This window comes from Triticum urartu, chromosome 6A (genome assembly GCF_056163025.1).
Source record: "Triticum urartu cultivar PI428250 chromosome 6A, HENAU_Tu73, whole genome shotgun sequence".
Taxonomy (NCBI): Eukaryota; Viridiplantae; Streptophyta; class Magnoliopsida; order Poales; family Poaceae; genus Triticum; species Triticum urartu.
In genome coordinates, this window is record NC_141878.1 from 3,334,518 (window position 1) to 3,351,845 (window position 17,328).

At 50.3% G+C, this 17,328-nt stretch overlaps 1 pseudogene; it reads right to left on the reverse strand.

Moving 5' to 3' along the window:
• Positions 1-973: 973 nt before the first annotated feature.
• Positions 974-16,151, reverse strand: LOC147962952 (uncharacterized; annotated as a pseudogene).
• Between the last annotated feature and the right edge of the window lie 1,177 nt (positions 16,152-17,328).

Below are 17,328 nucleotides of genomic sequence, written 5' to 3' on the forward strand. Positions count from 1 at the left end.
CGAAGTGCCAACCGACCGTCTCCCGCTCTAGTGCGGAGGCGGAGTACCGCGCCGTTGCCAACGCCGTTGCAGAATGCTGCTGGCTGCGCCAGCTTCTCGGTGAACTGTGCGTGCCTCTGCCCACAGCCACGGTCACCTACTGCGACAATATCTCCTCTGTTTACATGGCTGACAACCCAGTGCATCACCGGCGCACCAAACACATCGAGCTCGACATCCATTTTGTCCCGCGAGAAGGTTGTTGTGGGCCAACTGCGCGTTCTCCATGTCTCGACCACGCAGCAGTTCGCCGACATCCTTACGAAGGGCCTCCTGACGCTGGCGTTCCAAGAATTCTGTTCCATCCTGTGCATCCGGTCACCCGATGCTCAGAGTACGGCGGGGTGTTGACTGTAACATCTGTAGTCTAGCACTCCTGCCCGTACTCGTGCATGCCCACGTTGTAGCACCACCTCGCGCACCTCGCGCCTCACGTAACTACGCTCGGCGCCCCCTCTGTAACCCGGCTATATTAGCGTGACTAATACACTCGAGAGCACCCAAGGTGCATTCTCTCATTCCTCTCCTCGTCTACACTTCTATATGCTCACAGACAAACAGGAGGTGCGCATCTAAAACTTGTCAAATATTGTGTCTACATTTTCAGGCATCGCTATCCTTATAGTAATACAAACAATAAATTCGGATCATTGCTTGGAAAAAAATTAGAATAAGAAAATAGACAAAAAGGAACTTCTCAAACTCTCTACAGTCTGAAGCATGAAGTAATAATATAGCCTGCATGTGTACAATTCTGAAATAGTGGAAGAACAATTACACTGCTTGATTTCTGAACTCCCTACAACCTGCTCTAATGCTATTATTACAGAACCCCATGGTTGTGCATTTTCTAAATAAAATTGTAGGGCAACATAGCATCGAGAACAATTACTAAGTGAAACGATGGGTAATTTTATTATTATGCAGGATCATGTCAATGCTCGGTCGAGGCTTCTCTTTCTGCTCCATGCTCCCTTGTAAATTGAAGGTATGCATCTCTGATTGTGTGCATCTCCACCACTGCATCTCTCATCAATGCTCGTTCTCGAGGTTGTTGCTTTGAGCAGGATATACCAAGCCTCAAGACCGAGACCAAGCACTGCTGGATCCTAATACTTGTAGTGCTATCATGTCGTCCATTGTGCAGCCACATTGTGGGGTCAGCTATCTCCAAGGTTCTGTCTGGAAGAGCATCCTCAACAAACCTGTGCAGATCCAATGAATCTCTAAATGTGTCTTCTGTTGGGCTCCTTCCTGTAAACATCTCGAGCAGCAATATGCCAACACTATAAATGTCACCAGCTGTTGAGACTGTAGAACATTCTCCGTACTCTGCAATTATGCAATGTCTTGTGGTTAACATGCCATATTCGACTGAAAAGTAAAATAGAAAGTTAGAAAAGTTTCCGTCACCTGGAGCAACATAGCCTATGGAACCTCTAATTCCAGTTGAGCTATATGAAGTTTGCACCCCTTCTCCTGTATTTTCTTGAAGGATCTTTGATATGCCAAAGTCTCCAACTCGTGCGCTCATATCTTCAGCAAGAAGAATGTTGCTTGGCTTAAGATCACAATGTATTACCAATGGTTGACAGTGGTTGTGCAGATATTCTACTGCATCCACAACATTCACAGCCATATCTAGCCTCTGGGCAAGGCTTAGCGTGTTGTTTGCAGTGGGCTCTTGAGACTGATGAAGCCAACCATCCAAGTTACCATTGGGCATGAACTCATAAATCAATGCCTTGAACTCTTGACCTCGGTGGTTGACGCTTGAACAAGAAGTAATGTTCTTAATGAGATAACGGTGTCGTATTCTTCTCATGGCCTCACATTCAACCTCAAACACTACCGGAATCGCACCCTATGCCGACGGCCAGGGCCGTCGGCATAGCCCTGAATGGCCGTCGGGACAGGCCTATGCCGACGGCCCCCGTCGGCATAGGGCCGTCGGCAAAATATCCGTCGGCGTAGCCAGGAACGTCGTCGGCATAGAAAGGCCGTCGGCATAAGACCTATCCCGACGGTGTCCGTACATCTATGCCGACGGCCACGGCCGTCGGCAACGTTATCGCCTAACGGCGGCCGCCGTCAAGTCTGCCCAACGACTTGTCTCCACGTGGCACCCCTATGCTGACGGCCAAGCCGTCGGCTTAGTCGAAAACTGTGCCGACGGCTAGACCGTCGGCATAGATGTGCCACGTGCCGACCAGTCGCTGCTTATGGGCCAGGGCTATGCCGACGGCCCAGCCGTCGGCATAGTTTGAAACTAAGCCGACGGCCAGTCCGTCGGCATAGTCCTTCAAACAGAGATCCCAGTTGCTGACACGTGGGCACCTATGCCGACGGCCTGGCCGTCGGCACAGTTTTAAACTAAGCCGACTGCTAGGCCGTCGGCATAGGTGCCCACGTGTCAGCAACTGGGAGCTCACGCTGGCCCTATGCCGACGGCCTAGCCGTCGGAATAGTTTGCTTTTGCTTTTTTTTTTCTTTTTTCTGTTTGTTTTCTGATCAATTCAATTCAAATAGCAGCACATATCAGCAGATATATATGATGGGATAGACATATAGAACACAACGGGATATCATCCGGCACCATCACAACAATATATGCATAAGCATCATCACACACAAGTCTCTAAATGAACATCATCACAACCAACATAAGCATAAGCATATAGAGAAGCACACAAGTCATCTAAATGATCATCACCACACACAAGTCATCTCAAGCATCATCACCACACAAGGATCATCGAGCACCGCGGAGGTCTTCACAGCACTCCGCCTCCACCTCCTCCTCCGCCTCCGTGGATCGGAGTGGTCGGGCTCCATGTCTCCGGAGTGCTGTGAAGACGACCGCCAACGGTAGATCCACCTGTTCCCTGCATGTTGAAACGACATATGCACGGGATCTATGACTGTGTTGAAAGGCATGACATGCTTTGGGTGAATAGATTGGGGATGAACTAACCGGCGAGGGGCCAGCGTTCTGTGCCACAAACTCCTCAAAGCTCATCAGCACTGGTTGTGCTGGAGGGCATTGTGCTGTAGGGAACTGAGGACACCTGTCGGCCGCCATATCCTGAAAAGCCTGCTGCATCTGGCTATCCCTCTGCACTTGGTGTTCATAAAGCCTCTGATGCCACGCCATGGTCTCCTGGCGTGTGTACTCCATGTAGGCCTACGGTATGACATGATGGAACTCATAAAACTACTAAATGCGGAAAATGAAGTGAGAAATGAAGATAAGAGGGAAAATACTTACAGATTGTTGCTCCTGAAAGAGGGACTGTACTAGTCACTGGCTGGCTCGTGCGCTGGCTCAGGCTCGGGTCGATCCGACGAAGCTGTGTGTAGGAGATACTAGGAGTGATCACAGCATCGAGAACCGCGTCCCGACCGTGCTCCTTGGGCCCCATCCTCACCACCGCCATGTCGTCCAGAGGCGCCGCAATGGGGTCAGGTGTGTCAGGATGTAACTCCACATATGCTTCGGAGTAGGCGTTCTTCCTACCTGCGGTCTTCTTGCCGTAGTACTTGGGCTCGCCAGGCTTGGGGTCCTTCCGCGTATGGGCGATCTCCCACGCCTGCATGTGTGAGAGCGGCCGCTTCAGTTTCTCCTCCTGCACCACCAAACAGAGGTTAGTCATACATAAGAAAGTGATGGTAAATAGAAGAAGAAGAATGTTTAATGGGGTTAGTCATACATTAACTTCCTTGTGGAGATAGTGGTTTCGGTTTCCCTGAGCATGTACTCCCTCCGTCCCTCGGTTAGCCTTATTTTTGGGTTCTCATAGCCTCCCAGGCTCCAGCCTCATCACACCAAAGATCCACCAATGCCGCCCAGGACTCGTCTTTTCCATAACACCAATTTGGACACACCTACATAATAAAAGCATAATGGCATGTAGGTGTGTCCAAATTGGTGTTATGGAAGCATAAAGCATAATGTACCACAAGGTAATGAAAGCATAATGAAAAATCTTTTATACTTACCGCCAAGAACTCGGGCCTCTCCAAGGTAATGCCCATCCTCCGCGCTTCTTCCTTGGTCATCTTCACACCAAGATAGTCGTGGTAGTATGTGGAGATGGCCACATAGCGCACCTCGTACTGCATCTGGCGGGCCTTCTTCTTGCATTGGCGCAGCACGATCTGGTCCGCTCTAGCCCTGTGCTCCGGAAGAACTCGATAGAATTTCTACAATCATGCATGAAACAAGAATGGGAGAAGCCATGAGTTAAATCATTCATGAAACTAGAATGGACTTGTGCTTCTGAAGAGAACTCACCCAGAAAGTAGTGATCACGGCCTTGGCATGGGTCTCATGGTCCGCGTGGCGGGCCGCTTCCCAGTGGTCCCAGCTCGTGGCCAAAACCCGACGGTCCGGCTGCCTGACTGGATCAGGACAGTACAACCCCGGCCAATATAACTTCAGCAAGACGGTGATGAGGCCGTTGGGAATACGGACCCCTTTAGAATATATCCAGTTGCTGCAAAAGAATGAACTATTAGCATGTGACAAGAAAAATAAATAACAACCGGAATAAGCATGTGACAAGCAACATAATGAACCACTTACTCTTTTCCCGTGGGCTCAATGAGCCACTTCTGCTCCTCAGTAGCAGGAACCTGCTTTGGTAGCTTTGCGTTGCCACGCAGCCACCCCTTCGTGTCAACCCCCTTCCCGTCACCACCATCATCCCCGCCACCACCCTCCTCCTCGCCTGCCTCCCCCTCCCCAACCTCCTCCCCCTCCCCAACCTCCTCCTCCTCCTCCTTCTCGCCTGCCTCCTCCTCCACCTCCTCCTCCTCCTCCTCCTCCCTAGAGTGTACCTCACTAGAGGAGGGTACCTCACTAGAGGAGGGCCTCGAAGACAACACCCTTAAGTCGGTGAGGGTGCGCTGTTTCTGGCCGCGACCCCCTGTAGTGGCTCTCCCCCCAGCACCTCGTCCTCTAGAGGCTCTCCCCCCGCCCCCTCCTCCTCTAGGGGCATCTCTCCGTCGACCTACCTGTGAGGAGTCATCGTCAAGTAGCCGAGGGGGAGGATTACGTGCTCGACCACTCCGACTAGGCAGGCTGACGACTTTGCGTAGGAAACCCACGCCGTCGGCCTTCCCCTTGGCCATGTTCCACGAACCTGTATTGAAAAGAGAAAAAGCAATTAGTAAATTAATGAAATGAAGGAAAAGGCATGATAATAAACACACTAATAAAAATGCATAAAAAGGCATATTCCTAAACTATAGAAAAAAATACTTGAAACGTACATCTGCTAGAACCCATATGAATCATCACTGTTGTAACCTCTTTCTCGGTCCGTCTCATCATCACTATCAATCATATCATCTTCGTTGTCCGACGGAGGTGGAGGCTCTTCCTCGTCGTCAGCGTCTTCGTTTAACTTTTCTAGCATAAGTATGTCATTTTCATTGACAATGGTCTCACCATCATTCCGTGCATCGTCGACGTTTGGGTCCACATCATCATAACCCAATGGTCTAGCGTCATCGTTTCTAACCACATCATCATCCTCATCAGGTTGCTCTTGATAGAACACTCCCTCGTATGTCATGGGGTTAATGTTGCAGTAATCGTCTTCGTTTGGGTCTGGTAGCTTACCATGTGGCGACACCTTGAACACAACTTCCCAACCCTTTAGATACACTTTCTAGCATGGGTAAGGCAGATAATATACTTGTGTAGCTTGGGTAGCCGCAATGAAGAGATCGGCTCCGGCATAGACGGTTGATGGTTTAACTTCGACCAAACCAATGGAAGGCGTATGTTTTACCCCCTCCCGCGGATCGAACCATCGGCATTTGAACACAGGCAGACTTAGGGTCTCACGCCCATGGCGGAATTTAACCTCGTATATATTTTGTACCCTTCCGTAGTAGTCTACTGAATTTTGACCGGGGGTGTACACTCCAGTATTTATAGTTTTGGGATCGGGGCGGCTATTTTGGTGCTCCTCTGTATGGAAGCGATACCCATTCACATCATACTTTTTACATGTTATGACGGCAGGGTCAAAACCCATGGAAACCCATCTCAATTCATCATCCATAGATATGTTCGGATCTTTTCCCTACAAGTATAATGGAAATTGTTGCGTGCATTAGTTCGGTTAGCTAATAAATGTTGAAGTAGGTATTTTATAGGGGCGTGTTGAAAATTACTTTGTCCATGAACCAAGCAACAAAATTTTTACGTCCAGGGTTTCCATGACAGAGAAGAGTAAGTGCCTCCGCCTCAGTAGGAGGATTCACTCCCGTCCATTCCTCTTGAACGAAATCACTAAAAAAAGATAAGCGGTGTTAGACCGGGACTAAGTGAACATGAAACATGATGATGTGGAAGACATAAAGGAATGGTGTAGTGGTATTACCTCATCCACACTTCCTCAACTTCCTTGATGTTGTGCAAGATATAGAACATGAGGTCCTCCCACTCTTGTCGTGGCATGTTATAAGATTTCGAGGCCCCAGCCCTCCCACCTTGCGCGTTGAATAGATCGAGTTTGGGTTGATACTTGGGCTCTTCTATATTGTATCGAGGCACCTTGTTATGCAGATGGGGAACGTGGTCTTGATAGTATGATGTCCTGAGGTCTGACACCTCCTCTAGGATAACTGCCTCAGCTATGGAAGCTTCAATCTTAGCTTTGTTTCCACATTTCCGTTGGAGATGCTTGTTCTGCCTCTCAGGGCCGTACTGCCAGCGATTTTGCACAGGGCCCCCCAACAATACCTCGTTCGCAAGGTGCAGCATGAGATGTGTCATTGGAGTAAAGAAGCCTGGCGGAAAGATCTTCTCTAGCTTGACTATCAACTCCGGTGCCTTGTGATGCAATTTTTCAATCACCTCTTTACTTACTTCTTTAGCACAGAGCGTGCGAAAGAAATGGCTAAGCTTGGCAAGCACTCGCCAGACATGCTCGGGGACATAGCCTCGAACCATCACCGGCATTATCCGCTCAATCCATACATGGTAGTCATGACTCTTCAGGCCGGTCACTTTGCCCGTTGAAAGATTGACTCCCTTACTTATATTCGATGCATAACCATCGGTGAACTTCAAAATTTGTTTCAGCCAGATTAGTACTTCTTTTTTTTTCTAGCGGTTTAAGGACAAAGTCAGCATCTGGCTTGAACCAGTTTTTTCGACCGCCTGTGGGAGGCTTCATGTTCAAGTATGGTCTATCACAAAGTCTCTGTTGATCGGCTCAAGCCTTTACATTATCCTTCGTCTTATCAGGAATGTTGAGGATCGTGTGGAAAAGGGACTCTGCCACATTCTTTTCGGTGTGCATCACATCAATATTGTAAGGAAGTTTGAGGTCCTTGAAATAGGGAAGCTGCAAGAAGGGGGTAATGTGCGTCCAGTTGTGCGTCTCACCATATCCCTCGAAGCCTTTGGCTTTGGCTTTGCCTTTGCCTTTGACTTTAGGCTTGAGAGCTTTTAGCTGAGCAAGAACATCTGCCCCCGAAAATGTTGGAATCTCGGTTACTTCATGAACAACCTGGCCTTTCATGAAGTTCTTCTTGTCTTCCCTGTCTGGATGGTCTGGAGGGAGGAACTGTCGATGAAGGTCAAAGGCTACATACTTGCCACCCTTACTCAGCCAAATCATTCGCAGAGCCTGCATGCACACTGGGCATGGCATCTTACCACTTGTACACCATCCGCAGAATAGAGCATAGCCGGGAAAGTCATGCATGCAATAGTGCAACCAAACTTTCATCAAGAAATTTCTCTGCAGATCCCGGTCGTATGTCAACCTCGGAAAGTACCAAGAATGGTGCAAAGCATCCACAAGTGGCTGCATAAACACACCCAATTGCTTCCCCAGGTAGTCAGGCCCCGAAATGATGAGCGACAAGAACATGGTCTTCCGTTGCATTAGGGCACCGGGAGGAAGATTGAGCGGAATTACAAACACAGGCCAGCAGCTGTATGGATTGGACGACATACCATATGGATTCAACCCATCACCTGATATGGCTATTCTGACATTCCCAGCCTCGGCTGCTTCCCCGGGGTATTCTTCATCGAATGACTTCCATGCTTCCCCTCCCGATGGATGTATGATTTTTTTTTGGATTGTACCTTATACCTTCCTTGTGCCACTTCATCATTTTGGCAGACTCCTTCGTGATGAAAAGGCGCTGCAGTCTTTCTATAAAATCAAGATAGCGAAGAACCTTAACGGGGATAGTTAGCTGCTTTTTCTCACCATCCTCACTGACCACCTCAATGTACCGAGACGAACCACACTTCCTACTGTACTTGTCATCCGCATACTCGTGCGTAAACAAAAGGCAATTGTTCGGGCAAACATCTATTTTCTCATAATCCATAGAGAGTGCCTTCATGATTTTCTTTGTATCGTACATGCTTTTCGGCAGTTCATGACCCTCAGGGAGGCTGTTAGCCCATACTCCCAGGAATCCTTCGAAGCATTTCTGGCTACAGCCGTACTCAGCCTTGACTGCAATCAGTTGCGAGATGGCATCCAGCTGAGATATTTTCGCACCCGCATAAAGAGGTTTCTTCGACGAGGCCAAGACCTCCAAGAAGGCCTTTGCGGTTGCCTTCGGCTCCTCCGGTTCATTCTCTGAAGGTGTCGCATTTGCCGTTTCTGCAACAATGACATCATCTAGCATCTCCCTGACCCCGTTGTCCTCATATCCATCGATGCGTTGTCGCATCACCTCCTGTCTACCACGGTCCTGCTCGGCTATGTTTATCGGCGGCATGTCAAAGTTTGGCATATATCCGTGCGTGCGAAGGTGCTCACTCATGTCCGTCTGATTTCTACGATGACGTCTGGCACATCTCGCACAGGGGCATGGTGGGATAATTCTCATTGGACGATGGAATATCTCCTTCAAATACACATCGGTTTTCGCGATCCACTCTGATGTTACTCGATTCCGACGGATAAAACCACTGTACATCCACTGATTATCTACCATCCTCTGCTTTTTTGCAACCCACACAACATAATTAAGGATTCACTTAAATTAATCACATCAAATTTTTAGTTTCTACCGCGTTTAATCCACCTACATCTCTAATAGGTAAAGATGGGTCCTAATCCCACCCGAGGATGTGTAGATTGAGTACGTTCTCCATTCTACCCCGTTCCGAGACAAAATTTCGGCAGCACCTCCCCGCTGTTCTCCAGATACACGTCTCGGCAAATAGCCGAGAGAATGTGCTTCGGAGAACAATGGGGAGGCGCCGCCGAAATCCTGTCTCGGAAGGGGGTAGAACATGGAGAACATACCCAATCTACACATCCTCGGGCTGTCCGTGGAAAACGCTGGACAATCCGAAAGAGCTGCGGTGATAAATATGCAATTGAATGCATATTTATCCATGCAACCCTTTCGGACGGGAGACGCCTAGGTTACGTCAGTTGACTTGAGAATGAAATCTAGTGATATGAAAAAATGGAGGAGATGGACTTGTAGCTCACCCTCGGCTGTAGAGGAAGTAGTCAAACAGCAGAGGGATGCTCAGGGGGACCAACGCGTCAGACAACGGTCACTCTGATGAAATGCGACACCACAACGCCTGCAAATTCCACCGAAAGAACAACTTAGATCATCACATCTCAGTAAAGTGTCAAACTTTTTTCTTCTATTTTTTTAACAAGATCATCATGAGTATCATTTTTTAGCAAGATCATCACATCTTAGTAAGTCCCAAAATTTTGTCTTCAGTTATTTTATCAAGATCATTATGAGTATCAAAAAAATAACAAGATCATCACATCTCAGTCAAGTGTCAAATTTTGTCCAACATCCATCCATCCATTCATCTATCATTAACTTTACCAACATACATGACAAACAAAGTTTCTAAAAAAATTCACCGACATTCCATCCATCCACCATCTATGATTCTAACAACATCCATGAATCCATCTAAGAAAAATTTATCCATACATCCATCCACCTAAAAACAGTAGCAAGAAGAAGAAAAAACATACAAAAAATCTATTTATCTAACTATCTATCCATCCATTCATCTAGCAGCACAGCAGTGGCAGGGGAGCAACGGCAGCAGCGGGGGGAGCGGCAGGATGACGGGGGAGCTCACCGAGGGGGCAGGGGACGTGGTGGCGGAGGTGGTGTCGGAGGGGCCGGCAACGGGTGGCGGAGCGTGGGCGGCTGGGGGCTCCCCGGTGCTCACCAGCACCAGAGGAGGGCCGGGAAGGGGCCGTCGGACCGCCGACGCAGTCGGGGACGAGGCGGCCGCAGCCGGGGATGGGCCGCCGGGCAGTGCGGCGGCGGTGGGGGAGGGGATGGGGGCGGCGCGGCCAGTGGGGGCGGTGCGGCAGTGTTGGGGGAGGGGATGGGGGCGGCACGGGCAGTGGGGGGCGGCGTGGCAGCGGTGGGGGATGGGATGGGGGCGGGGGCGGGGCAGCGCCGCAGTTGGGGGAGGGAATGGGGGTGGCGGCGCGGGTGGGGATCAGGGTCGGGCGGGGGGGGGGGGAGACGATGCGGGGGAGGAAGAATGAGTGGAGGGGGTGGGTGCGGCTGTGGATATGGTCAGCCGTCGGCATAGATGGACATGCCACGTGTCAATCTATGCCGACGGCTAAGCCGTCGGCATAGGTACTTTGCATATTTTTTATTACGGCAAATTTTTTATTTTTTTATTACGACATATTTGTGAGCTCCGGTATTCATTAGACTTGTGCTAAGAAAATGGACAATTAGGGTGAAACGTTCACTTACCGGCCCGGTGCCCGGGTGTAAGCTGTGGTAGCCGTTTCCCCCTCCGAGACATGGCCCGGTCCCGTGAGGGGGACCACGCCCCGGAGACGCGTCCCGCCTCTTCGGACATGCCACCACACCACCCCGCATGTATGAGGGCCCGGTGCGACGCTCCGGTGGCATTGCTACCCCTAGTGCCCCCGTCCCGCCTAACCCTGTAGCGTTTGACCACAGGATCTACCCCTTTGACTTTGCACGGACGGGCTTTGAACAATGGACCTCCCCACCCGGTTGTGTTAGGTCAGCCCATAGGAACACTTTGGAGCAACATCCGGGGCAGACCCACAGCAAGATCTAGCCGTTTGTACATATATGCATATCAAATGCACGGTTGGACGTATGATGGCGAATCCGAATGATTTGTATTCAGTCGATGAACTGGTAGATGTATGCAGTCGATGAACTGGTAGATGTATGTAGTCGATGAACTGAAAGACTTATGCAGGGAAGGTGAGAGGTGGGCTATATATAGGGTCGTCTGGCTCACAAAGTGATTGTGGTAGTTTCGATCCAACGACTCACATGAGCTAGGAAGAAACACACCCTTGATCCAACGACTCGCAAGAGCTAGAAAGAAACACACGATCCGTGTGATTCTTCCTGATTGGTGGGATGCACATTAGTACCCACTCCGGACTACGAAACCCTGATACTCGGAAAGAGTTTGTCCAGTTTGTACACGAAGTGCGTCCAGTTTTTGCCGTGACCCTCTCTACTCTTTCACGCATCCCCCCTCTAAGTGACGGCTGCTCTACCTTCCGTGGAGGGGGGCCACACCATGGATCCCCAAGACGGGCGTCTACGCATGCCAGAACACTTTCACACATGCATCGGGACCCGTGCGATGTTTCGGTGGCATAGCAACACCCCGAAGGCCACCCCGAATCCCCGTTGACCAGTAGATCTAGCCGTTTGACTTTCGCTGGACGGGCTTTGACCGGTGGACTCTTCCACCTGGTTGCGATAGGTCAGCCCATAGCAACATCCCCGAACACGGTCTGGACCCAACCCAACACTAGATTCCCTCCGGTTCCACCGCACCCGCACCATCCCCCCCTCTAAGTGACGGCTGCTCTGCCTTCCGTGGAGGGGGGCCACACCACGGAGCCCCAAGACGGGCGTCTACGCATGCCAGAACACTTTCCCACATGCATCGGGACCCGTTCGATGTTTTGGTGGCATAGCTACACCCCGAAGGCCACCCCGAATCCGAGTTGACCAGTAGATCTAGCCCTTTGACTTTCGCCGGACGGGCTTTGACCGGTGGACTCTTCCACCTGGTTGCGATAAGTCAGCCCATAGGAACATCCCCGAACACGGTCTGGACCCAACCCAACACTAGATTCCCTCCGGTTCCACCGCACCCGCACCATCCCCCCCCTCTAATTGACGGCTGCTCTGCCTTCCGTGGAGGGGGTCACACCACGGAGCCCCAAGACGGGCGTCTACACATGCCAGAACACTTTCACACATGCATCGGGACCCGTGCGATGTTTCGGTGGCATAGCTAGACCCCGAAGGCCACCCCGAATCCCAGTTGACCAGTAGATCTAGCCCTTTGACTTTCGTCGGACGGGCTTTGACTGGTGGACTCTTCCACCTGGTTGCGATAGGTCAGCCCATAGCAACATCCCCGAACACGGTCTGGACCCAACCCAACACTAGATTCCCTCCGGTTCCACTGCACCGGCACCATCCCCCCCCTCTAATTGACGGCTGCTCTGCCTTCCGTGGAGGGGGGCCACACCACGGAGCCCCAAGACGGGTGTCTACGCATGCCAGAACACTTTCACACATGCATCGCTTCCCATGCGATGTTTCGGTGGCATTGCTACACCCCGAAGGCCATCCCGAATCCCAGTTGACCAGTAGATCTAGCCCTTTGACTTTTGCCGGACGGGCTTATATAACCATAGGAGGGCCACCGCAACACCTGGCGGCATTGCTACCCCCAGGTACCCCGTCCCGTCTAACCCTGACACAGACGACCGCCGGGTCTATCCCTTTGACTTTCGCTGGACGTAGTTTGACCGGTGGACCTTTTCACCTTGTTGTCATAGCCCAGCCATAGGTACACCCCCCAACATAGTCCCGGCACAACCCACCCCAAGATTCCCTCTGCGTCGGCCCGACGTGCCGTTTCACCCCCCCGGGGCACGGCGGCATCGACGCCCGTGAGGGGGGAGGGGGCACACCCCGGAGCCGCGTGCCTGCGCCTGCCACCACGTTTCCATAACCGTAGGAGGGCCCACCGCAACACCTGGCGGCATTGCTACACCCCACAGGTACCCGGCCCGTCCCGTCTAACCTCTCCGTGACACGACGGAAGAAGGCCCGTGTGGGGGGCAATCGATATATGTTTTCTGTACATTTAAGTTAATGAAATTAGTATTGGAAAAAAATAAAAAATAATAAGAGAAAATACAGAAAATATAAAAATATTAATAGAAACCTATGCCTACGGCCTAGCCGTCAGCATAGCTACGGCCACGGAACGGTAGAGCCCTGGATCGATGACGTGGCGTAGGGCGGGGATCAATGACGTGGCAAAAACCATGGGCCAGGCCTATGCCGACGGCCTAGCCGTCGGCATAGAAATGCCACCCCACGGGACCGGCGACCGACGCGGATCGATGACGTGGCGGCGCGGCGGATCGATGACGTCGCCGTAGCTATGCCGACGGCCACCGTTAGCCCGTCGCCATAGCCTGACGTCGTCAAACTGCCGTCGCCGCCCGGGTAGACGGGCCCACGTGATATGGCGACGGCCTGCTCTATGTCGACGGCCCCCGTCGGTATATCCGGAGAAACGCCGACGGCTTATCTATGCCGACGGCCCCGTCGGCATAGATGGTTATACGCCGATTGCCTTTCTACGCCGACGGCTTTAGTTGGGCCGTCGGGGTATGCCCATATATGCCGACGGGGGCCGTCGGCATAGATATGGCCGTCGGCAACTGCCTAAATTCTGGTAGTGAAAACTCTTGGAATACCTAGATTGACCAAGGTTAAACAACTTGATAGCCAATGCTCTTTCTTCAGTGTCCAAAACACACTTATACACTGCACCATAACTTCCTCTCCCAAGCAAGTTGGCTGCTGAAAATTCGTTAGTTCCCCTCAATAATGCAACATATGAGATTCTCTTGTGATGATGATCACCAACTAAATTTTGTGCTAATGTCTTGTGGCCTGGGTTGAGATTCTTGCAGAGTACCCAAACAAGAAGAATAACTGAAAGTGTGAAAAAGATTGCTCCAGTTGTCGCTAGTAAAATTACAAGAGACGTTGGCATCTTTATTTTGTTCTTGCCCGTGGGGCATGGAGCCAAATGAAGTAGAGGTGTACCACCACACAAATTGATGTTCCCGGCAATCGCTGCGTAAGTGATGTTTCTGAAAACACCTTCAATTGGCACCTCACCTTGCAAATTGTTGAAGGATACATCCAGTTCTGACAATGATGTCAAATTCTGTAGAACTATTGGGATCGGTCCTGAAAAGTTGTTGTGTGCTAGGTACAACCCATCCAGATTTCTAATATTGGCAAGAGCCTGAGGAATATTACCAGAGAACTTATTCATGGTCAGGTTTAGTACACTGAGCCCCTTAATATTTGTCAGTGCTCGAGGTATGCTTCCCTCAAACAAATTACTGTCTAATGATAGCCATTCCAACACAATGCAATTCTGAATACTGTTGGGTATCTTGCCAGACAATCGGTTTCCTGACAGAGTAAGTAGATTAAGGTTTATCAAGCTACCAACTTCACCAGGAATTGGTCCAGAAAAGGAATTGTACGACAAGTCCAAACACCAGGAAAGGTTGGGTAATTTTAAAATCACTCTTGGTATTGAGCCGTTAAGATGGTAATTCTTTGACAAATCAACTACGAAGAGGTTTCTCAAACTTCCCAAGCTTACTGGAATTGGCCCCTCCAAGTTGTTGTTACGTGCATTAACGATAATCAAACGTGAAAGGTTTCCTAACATGGGCGGTATGAGGCCAGACAATCTATTGGTGTACAGGCTTAGATCGATCAAGTTCTCCAGCTTGCCAATGCTTTCTAGAATCACTCCAGATATGGAAGTATTTGCAATCATAAGCCTTTTGAGACCGACCAAATTGCCGATGTCTGTAGGAATAACCCTAGAGACCCCATTGTTTGCTATATATAAGTCATGGAGAGTCATTGAGAGATTCACAATTGAACCCGGTAGCTGTCCTCCAAAAGAATTTGTACCGAGTACCAATTGCTCCAGTTGGCTACAGTTTGCCAAAGAAGTGATGAATTCCCACCCTTTGTGGTCATTTGCTTCAAGTTTATTTTCAGCCAAGTTTAGTAATTAGAGAGCTCCATGCCTCCCCAATGTTGGAGGCACATACCCACTAAATCTATTTAAAGCGAGACTAACATGTCTGAGATTAGACATATTGGAAAGTGATGAAGGGAGGACCCCAGTGAAGTGATTAGAATTTAAGTTGAGAAATTCCAACTTGGGGAAATTGTTACCGATATCATCTGGAATGCTTCCGTCTAGCATATTAATTCCTACAACCAAGAATTCCAGCGATGACCAGTTGTAGAGAGAAGTTGGAAGCATACCAGTGAGGAGGTTTCCAACTAGATTGAAATACTGCATGCTCTTGATGGTACCGAGACCTGGAGGGATCGAGCTAGTGAGTTGGTTACGGGAGAGGTCGAGTAACTCTAGATAGGATAGATTGGCCAGCGACACTGGGATGGGCCCTATGAAGTGGTTGTTTCTCAACGTGATCAGTACCAAGTTTGTGAGCTTCTCACCGAGCTCAGCCAGGATGCGCCCACCAAGTGTGTTGTTGTCCAGTCTGATTTCAGTCAGGCTAACACATGAGGTTAGGTTTGCCGGCAACGTACCCGAGAAGGAGTTGTCGTCTAAGTAAAGTCTCTGCAGGCGGCGGAGGCGGCCTAGGCTGGCCGGAATGTCCCCGTGAAGAGAGTTAAAGCTCAGGCCGAGCATCCGCAGGAACGTTAGGTTCCCGATGGCCGGGGAGAGTGCTCCGGCATGCCCAGCGCCAGTCAATCTCAGCACCACCACCCGCGCCGGCCTGCGGTTGCAGGTCACGCCTTCGCAGCTGCAGAAGCCGCCGCTGGTGTTCCAGGAGGCCAGCAGCGAGCCGCAAGGGCTGAGCTGTGCTTTGAAAGTAAGCAGCGCGGCCTCATCGTCAGCGCTCGTACCAATGATCAACATGATGGCAACAAGTGAGTGTAGCAAGCTCATGGCTATGCGATGACGACCCATATTGTTGTGTCCCTCGTTGCATGCGCTCTTGGTTTGGTTTGCAAGTAGCATTTGCGTATGTGTTTCATATATATGCTAGCTTAGCTTAACTGGTCTAGTAATATTTCTGTCCGTCGTCAGCATAGCACTCAAATGCCCGCCTTGATTCAGAGTTTGCCATCTGTCAGCAACACAAAGGCTGTTACGTACCATGCAGAGATATGCATATGATATGTCGGCGCGAGACTTGATCGTTTCAAAAGGTTGGTATCACCAGAAGTCAGTCAGTGCAGTCTTACAGTGTATGATGGCCAATACTAGTTTACAATGAGTCGGTCATAGGAGTCCTTGATGGTGATGGGCACCATTGCGGTCCGGGATAAAATAAAAATATTACTACTGGCCGGCCCTGATGGGCATGTTGCACTTGATATACGTAAGGAGGTGAACAGCAAGACAGGATGATGATGTACGATATTGCCGGCCGCTCCTCTCTTCGTCTCCTTTGTTGTGCCGCGGGCCACATATCATCATCAATGTCTGCCGGAGACAAGAGATGGATGCACGAGTTAAGGAAGACCTGTCCACGAACATGGATGCGGGAGCACGTTATTTAACATTGCTCGGATACGTTTTAACCCGCTTTTGATCTAACACGACAAATTTCATGCAAACCGGCCAATATTCATCAAAGTTCGTATAGAAAATAGCACAAATCATCCATACATCTTTCCCTAATAATAATAGAGGACGGATTGACTTTATTAGATTCATGGTCGCGGCATTTTTATGAAAAAAGCACTCATAAATTACGTATTCAACCCATAATGCTATTTTAAGTCTGTAGAGAAAACGTTCCGTGGATGAGCCTCGGCCATACGATGGAGAAGAAATACACACGAGCGAGCAGAATTGTAAAAGAAAAACACAGGCACACACAAGCACGAGGGCTCGCCTTCGATGCGTATGGGTACGCCGCCATCGCCTCCGCATGCGGCCTGTGCGGCCAGCCGCCTCCGCACGCGGCCTCTCCGGCCACCGGCCGCCGCTGCCCCGCACAGCCTCTCTGCCATCCGCCTGTTCTCCTTCCTCTCCCCATCCGTCCAAATCTTCTCTGGTGCCACCTGAAGCATCCTCAACCTCCAATCTCATGTTGTCAAGCCCTTCTAATCTCGCCGGAACATGGACTTATCTGGAACGCCGTCCTGCTAGCCGTGCCCACTTGAGGTACA